General features: G+C 49.8%; 1 long non-coding RNA gene across 2 annotated transcripts; it reads left to right on the forward strand.

The window, feature by feature from the left end:
* Positions 1-4639: 4639 nt before the first annotated feature.
* LOC134478827 (uncharacterized) lies at positions 4640-7214 on the forward strand. 2 transcript variants are annotated; one of them, XR_015634598.1, is made up of 4 exons: positions 4640-5139; positions 5561-5683; positions 5862-6000; positions 6614-7214. It is a non-coding gene; the product is annotated as an uncharacterized LOC134478827 (long non-coding RNA). The 2 variants fall into 2 exon arrangements; XR_015634599.1 differs by lacking the exon at positions 5561-5683 and having other exon boundaries at positions 4657-5139.
* The last annotated feature ends 297 nt before the right edge of the window (positions 7215-7511 follow it).

Raw genomic sequence — 7511 nt, forward strand, 5'->3', positions numbered from 1 at the left:
GAGGAGGAGGGAACTGAGAGAACATGGCGGTGGATGTTAAGATTCCTCTCTGCACATATTACAGGTTGCTATGACTATTCTTTTTTTTTTTAAAGATTTTATTTATTTTATTTATATGTGAGTACACTGTAGCTGTCTTCAGACACCAGAAGAGAGCACTGGATCCCATTACAGATGGTTGTGAGCCACCATGTGGTTGCTGGGACTCGAACTCAGGACCTCTGGAAGACCAGTCAGTGCTCTTAACCGCTGAGCCATCTCTCCAGCCCTGCTATGACTATTCTTAAGGGATGAATGTATACAGGATTTTGTGTTGTCTAAATAGGTAAATTGTATCTTATCAATTGGATCAGAGGATGTTGTGAGATCAGAGGATTCACGTGGCGACTTAATTGAGTTCAAGAGAGTGTATGGTGGCTGGAGGCACTGGCCCGCCATGGAATTGGGATGTGTATGCCTGGCGTGGTGGAAACCAGCCAAGAGAGCTGTGAGTGAGGACGGGGCGGCCTGACAGGGTGCCTGTTGGAATGGCTCTGGGACATTGGGTCAGAAAGTAGATGGGGGCAGTGTGGAGCCACTGAGATAAATTAGCACTAGTTCCAATGACCCCTGCCGGAGCCACAACTAGTGAGAGAGTGCGCTTGCCAGGGTACGCACGGGAACCGGCTCCACCCCTTTTTTATTTTTCCTGCAACAGCTGTGTAGCTGCCTTTTCACATCAGTGGATCTGCTTGGGTTCCTGCTAAAGGGACCGCATCCCTTGAGGGTCTGAGAAGGTGGGAACCCTGCAGACTTCTACATTTTCATCTCCCTACCGTCTCATTTTGCACAGTGAAACCCACCGCAGACTGAGTCCCATATGTAAAGTGGTCTATCTGCACAAACTGACCTCATCTCCCACACCCGCTAAAGTAGCGCAGTCCAAGGAGTTGTTACATTGTATCACTTAAGGAGCAAAGCAAAGGCCGGAGGTCTGAACTGACAGAGTGCTTTCTGAATACTGTGGTCTACTGGTTTGTTGAATAGGTGGATCTAGAGCCGGTGGTTCCCCTCCCCACACCTCATGGCCAGCCGTCCTTGATACCCTGCATCCTTGTGCGAGCAGTTCCTTTCTAGCTTCTAAGGGTCCAAGTTGTGAATGGGTTGCCGTTCATCTGTTAATTACTTAAACACTTCTAGGGAGGTCTATGTTCTGCAGGGAAGGAAAGGGTAGGGAAGAGGAAAGGGGGAACTTAGACAGCCTCACTGGCTGACCTGCGACTGGCTGCTTCCTCAGACGCCATCACAAGGTGTGGCTGGGTGGAGGGAAGAGCATGAGGACCCCTCTGGCTTGCATGCTGGATCTATATCTCTCTACACCCAACTCTGTATCACCTCTATTCCCCAAGGACTGCTGATCAGGAGGGATGCGGCATTCTGAGGGATTCACAATAACCAATGTTATCGTTAAAGTCTTAATCTTGGGGCTGTGCTGCTCTCTCAGAAGATTGGGGTTCAATTCCCAGCACCCGCATGGCGCTCACAACTGTCTGCAGCTCCAGTGACAGGGGATCCAATGTTCACTGCGGACAGACAGTTTGTGAAACACTCATGCACATAAAAGTTAAGTGATAAAAACATTTAAACGTTTTTCATTTTTATATACGACAGCCACTAGTGATTTTCTAGGTCAGTCATATACATTTCTAGATTTTAGGCAAAACTGAAAGTTTCTACCTTTTGAACAACTCAAAGTAGCTGGATTTTTGTGCAAGAAGAGAACTGGAGAACCTCAGGGTCCAGGTACAAAGATATGCCCGAGGAAACCATGGCAACTTACACTCACTAGTGAGACAGATGTTGGGTAATCGACCGATGTGTAAAAGCAGTATCCCCGGCCAGCCATGTGAGCTGGGCCTTGAGTGCAGGGGAGTCGGTACCTCCCGGGTAGGGCAGGTCAGGGCCAGGCAGGGAGCATCTCAGGGATAGTGAGGGATGAAGAAATCAGTGTGAAGACAGAAGCGAGCCCTTGGAAGTCAGGTGGAAGCCAGAGGCTCTGATGCTACAGGATGATAAAATTCTAAAGCAGATAAAAAGGAGGTGACTGAACATGAAATCTGGGCTTCTGGATGGATGGGAATCACTTTGGGCTCCAGTCTCTGGTCACTGTGGATGGGTCCCTAATGCAGCACAGGGCTGCCTGGTTGTAAGTCCCTGTGCTGGGTGCTTTGCTAGGAGAAGGCTACAGAGGCACTTCTGCAGCTCACTTACAGGAGCTGGGATTGGCCTAGAGCTGGTTGGGGATGGTATAAACCAGAGGACCTGACTCTGGCTGCACCTCTACCAGGTGGAGGGAAAGGCCACCCTTGGGAGTGCTTGGGCTGACTGAGTAAGGTGATGGCGTGCCTTTGAGAGTCATGGGAGCAGGAAAACATCCAGGGTTCTAGAACACAGAGTTTAGCTGTGGCGTGTTCCACTGTTTCTTAGCTATCCAGTCTTTGGCCCAGAGCCAGAAGTGTGTGCACACAGAACCAGCTTAAAGAATTCTCTCACGGGAGAGAGGCTGACAGTGTGGGAGGCACATACCCTCAAATTCTGTATGAAGATTCTTGTTCATGGTCTGTACTCCTTAGAGGGATGAGACCTTGGGCAGCAGGGAGGTCTAGTGAGCATCCTAGCCTCGAGGCTTTAGGCACCAAGAACGAACGTGTTGTAAAAAGCGGGAGTTGGACTGACTTGGTCTTTAGATGACTCTGTCTGCCCTGGCCCAGGTTTGCCAGCTGCAGGCGCGGCTCTCTCCTAGAATAGGTTGGGGTCAGATGGCATGGTTTATGCAGTTTCTTTCAGTCTGTAAAATCAGAAGCAAGCAAATGAACGAGAGCTACAAACCACACTCTCTTTTAATCAGGGCTTTTTGAATATAAGAAGACGGAAAATGTTGGATCGTAATTTTTTTTTTGAAACAGCTAATAAAAATCTTTCAGCTAAGTCATTTGCATATGATTCATGGGCTCCTCTCTCTTGCAGCATACCTTTAAAAGCTACAGCCAGGGGCTCTGGTGGATTGGCTCCTTCTAATTCTTTTTTTCTTTTCCTTTTTCTTGGAGCTGGGGACCGAACCTAGGGCCTTGCGCTTCCTAGGCAAGCGCTCTACCACTGAGCTAAATCCCCAACCCCACTCCTTCTAATTCTTAAACACAAGCCACCGACACTGGAGCAAGGTGTTCCCTGGATGTATTCTCACTGTCCTGCCCGTGGCTTTGCTTGCTATGGGGCTCATCAGTGCCAAACCTCCAAGAACACCCCACGCTCGGCAAGCATCTTGTAATGAGCACAGCTTTCTGCCCGAGCTGTGTTCATAAGGAGGACACTTCGTTGCCTTTAGGAATTCCTGGGGTGGGAAAAGCAATCACAGCCTGGCACTTATGGGCACGAACACACAGCGACCCAGAGCTCAGGGCAAAATCACCCCTGAAGAAATCGGCTACCTGTATTGATTTACCACAGGTATGAGGACAGTTCTCCGGAGGACCAGCTAACGGTCTCCTGTAAAGTGGCTGAGGATGGGTATTTAGGGAGTGTCTGTCTCCTTCCTGCTGGGCACTGCTCCCACTGCCCCATTTGAGGAGGGAGAAGAGACCAGTACCCGTGTATTGAGTGGGTGAAGCAAGGGGCAGGGCTGGGCAGATTAAGGATGCCTGGGTGTGGGGCCTTAGGTGAGTTCCCTTACTGCTTTCTGCTTTGATTTCTTCTATCAGTAGAATATGGATAATGGAAGTCTCAGCCAGGTGTGATGCTGTACACCCTGAAATGCCAGCACTTGGGGGTGCAGGCAGGAGGATCTCATACAAAGGCTAGCCTATACTGTGCAGTAAGACTGTTTCAACACTCACCTGTCACAAATGAATAAACTCATAGCAGAACCCTGCTCTCAATGTTCTAGAGTTCTCGTGGGGATTTGAAAGCACACATTAATGGCTCAGAATAGCGCCTGGCTTGTACTATGCGCCCAGGGCATTCTGGCTGTCTTTTCTCTCATTTTTGTTTTGGAAACAGGGTCATATTACACAGCCCTGGCTAGCCTGGCTCCTAGAACTCACTGTGTAGACCAGGCTTGGTCTTGAACTCACAGAGATCTACTCAGGCTGTGTTCATAGACCCACAGACTGGCCTCTGCCCACCACAGCTGACTTATAATTGTGCTTCTGGGCTCTCCTCTACGTGGCTGTCATTGTATCTTGCCTAGTAGCCCATAGTGTCATACCCTGGCCATGTCACATGACTACTGGTCGCGTGTTCATGCCATGCTAGACTCTCAAGTTCTACCTGTACCACCGCACCCTGATCGGCTCTCATCTTAATGTTATTGTATTCAATTTTTATAAAAATTCGTGAGATATTTGTCTATTTTACAAATCAAGAAATTGTTGGGAGAGCAAGAGGGTGCCAGTGAGTCAAACTCAGGGCTGGCTAACTTTATGCCAGGCAAATTCTCTCCCCCAGAGCCACGTCTCTCAGTCATGTAAAGAAATGAACTCTGTCAAAGTTCTGTACTTAGCTAAGTACCACAGAAAAAGGGTGGGGCTTGGAGCACAGAGTGGAGGTCTTTTCTGCCTACAGCTCCCAGAGAAATCTCTGCCGGGGTGCCGAGGGAGGCTGTCTTTCTCTTTCAGTTTCGTCTTCTCTGTCTCTTCTTCCCGGACTCTGGCTGGTGCCCTGTTTTCACCGCGTAAGAATGGGGGTGAATGTCTTAGCATTTATCAAGCCTTATTTCCCAGGCTCCAGATCCTATTTAAACCCCTTGCTTTGGAATCTATCCTGACGTAAAGTCATCGAAACACAGGGAACGTTTAATGGCGGATCTTGAGCTCGAGAGCGCACCGGCGAGCACGTGCTGGGGGGGGGGGGCGGGGAGGGGCTTGCTGGAGCGGATTACCCTTCCTCTCTGGGGAGTTTGAGGGGGTGCACGGAGCGTACTGAGAATCTGTGGGTCTCACATGCTGCCGCCTGTGTGGATGAGGCCAGTCGAGGAGTGCCCCGCTTTGAAAAACAACCCCTACAAAATCCAACTCCGTCCTGTCCTCAGCAAACAAAGCTAAGTTTGACCACAGCAGGTGTTTCATATCTGCTAACACCTCAGGGTGCTGCTGGCTGTCTTTGGTAAGAGATTCAGTTGGAGGGTTTTTTTGTTTTTGTTTTTGTTTTCTGGGGTTGTTTTTTGTTTGTTTGTTTTTTGGTGTTTTGTTTTTGTTTTTGGGTTTTGTTTGTTTTTTGTTGTTGTTGTTTAAAATGCCATTTATCACAGGTTTGTAGGTCAAAAGCCATGGCCTTTTCTTCCTTTGTGGTCAGTCCGTCCTCTGGTTAGCCCAGGGGCCTCTCACATTAGCAGGATGAGCAAACCCGGGTGGGGTTAACAGGAAGCCTAACTTGCAGTGTGTGTTATTTTCATCCAAATCACATAATTTTAAACAATGTGTCCTCTATTTGTCTGTCCTTTCGGGGTTCCCTGGGGGGTCTGAGCACCTCTCTTATCCGTGAATAGTGTCATTCCCTCAGGCCTTCACCTTTTGGCCCTTCTCAGCAGGGAGATGGCAGACACTTGACCACAGTCTCTGTGTTGTCAAGGGCTGGCCAAGAGGCTGTTTCCCAGGCAAAAGACCTGCTGTGTACCTAAGCTTCTCCACACTTTCTGGATTTTCCTAAGGTAGGGGACCCTGGGGTCAGAGGGACACACCTCATTTTGTCTGATTTTATCTATAAAACGATCTATCTGCCAATGGCTGCTCACATAGCCCCAGAGTAGAGGACTTGCTTCCTATGCCCGAGGTTATGGGTTCATTTCCGGGCAGTTGAAATCCATCCCTGACATTCATTGTTTTCAGACTCCTCCTTTGGCTGTGTTGCTTAGAAACCTCTGCTTCACCTTCTGGAAGGTTCCACTAGGCAGCCTGCCTATCCATGAGAGGAAGTTTTAGGCGAATGAAGTCCACACTACCTGATTGGGGTGGCTGAATTTCTCAGGTATTTCCCACCCTTGCGTATTTTTTTTTTTAAGGAAATAGAATGCCATCCTGGTCCCTGCCTGTCCAGCATAGATGTCACCCCAGATTAATGTTTTAATCTGATGTCGTAGTGTCAGGCATTGATTTGATACATCCAGGCAGAGGACTCCTCACTCGGAGACTTGCCTCCGTCAGATTGGCCCTCGGACGCGTCTGTGGGGAATAATCTTTTTTATTGTTGATTGATGTAGGAGGGTCCAGCCCACTGTGAGCAGTGCCATCCCTGGGCAGGCTGTATAAGTCTAGGCTGTATAGGAAAGTAGGTGGGCCAGCCTGGGGAGCATGCCAGATAGCGGTGTTCCTCTCTGCTTTAGTTTATGCCTCCGTTCTCCTCAGCGATGGGCTGGATGTAACCTGTAAGCCGAAATAAACCTTTTTCTCTCCAACTTATTTTTGGTTGTGGTGCTTATCACAGCAATGGAAAACTAACTAGGCTAGCTGTCTGAATTTAGCTTCCCCCTCCTTCAAGTTCTATCATTCCAAGGCCTCTGGGAGCATAGTATCACTTACCCGACATATGTAAGGAAACGGCCTGCAACTGTAACTCTTTCGTCTCTTGCCTCACAAACCAGGGTTCCAGGACGGAGCCAACCTGGTTCCATCTGTCGGCCTTGCCTCCTCTCTCTTTCCCCTTTTACTCTGCCTGAACCTGGTCACCAAGATTGCTGCACCCAATGGTAAAATCCTCAACTTCCCTGGCTGAAAACAAGAGCTTGGAAAACCCTAACAGCCCGGATAGCGACAGGGAAGTGACGTCCGCCAGGGGGCGCCCCGCCCTGAACTGGACTCTGCAGGCCTGGCGTGCAGCCGGACAGCAGGCGACCATGGCTCAGAAGGGCCTTTGATGGACAGGCGGTGAATGGGTCACAGAGTCACTAATGGCTTCGTCGTCCGCTATCCGCCACCCGCCGCCCGCCGCTCGCCGCTGGAGGAGGAAATGGCCCTGCCCAGGCATCGATCTTGCAAGCGGCTGAGCAGCTGCTGTGGTTCCAGGGAGGCCGCCTGCTCCAGAGGCCCTCCTGTGTCCAATCCTGAGGCCCTGCGCTTCTCTGCCTCCCTTCCTGCCTTGTTTTGCTTCAGTCCACTTATCCTTCCTTCCTCAATGTTTCTAGCCCAGTTGACTGGGTGTGTACCCTCAATAAAGCCATTTTCTTAAGGCACTTGTAACCATAAGCTGACCTCTGGAAGCAATTCTCTCAGCTCTCCACAGACTGAGGGCAGGACAGAGATGGGGGCGTTTTCTGTTGACACCCAGTCACCAGCTTCCCCTTTCTCAGCAGAAAGACCAGAGGGGGTCTGAACAGGTACGCCAGAGGAACTCTGGGAATCCTGTGCCCAGCCTCTTGCTAAGGCTGATCCTAGTGCGTGAAGTGGGTGCCATGAGCCAGGCGTTGTGCTAGGACCCCAAGAAGAAGCACATTTCATTCTCAATCAGCTGGACCACTCTTAGTTCACAGAGGCCAAAATCTC

This window comes from Rattus norvegicus, chromosome 12 (genome assembly GCF_021556685.1).
Source record: "Rattus norvegicus strain SHRSP/BbbUtx chromosome 12, alternate assembly SHRSP_T2T, whole genome shotgun sequence".
Taxonomy (NCBI): domain Eukaryota; kingdom Metazoa; phylum Chordata; class Mammalia; order Rodentia; family Muridae; genus Rattus; species Rattus norvegicus.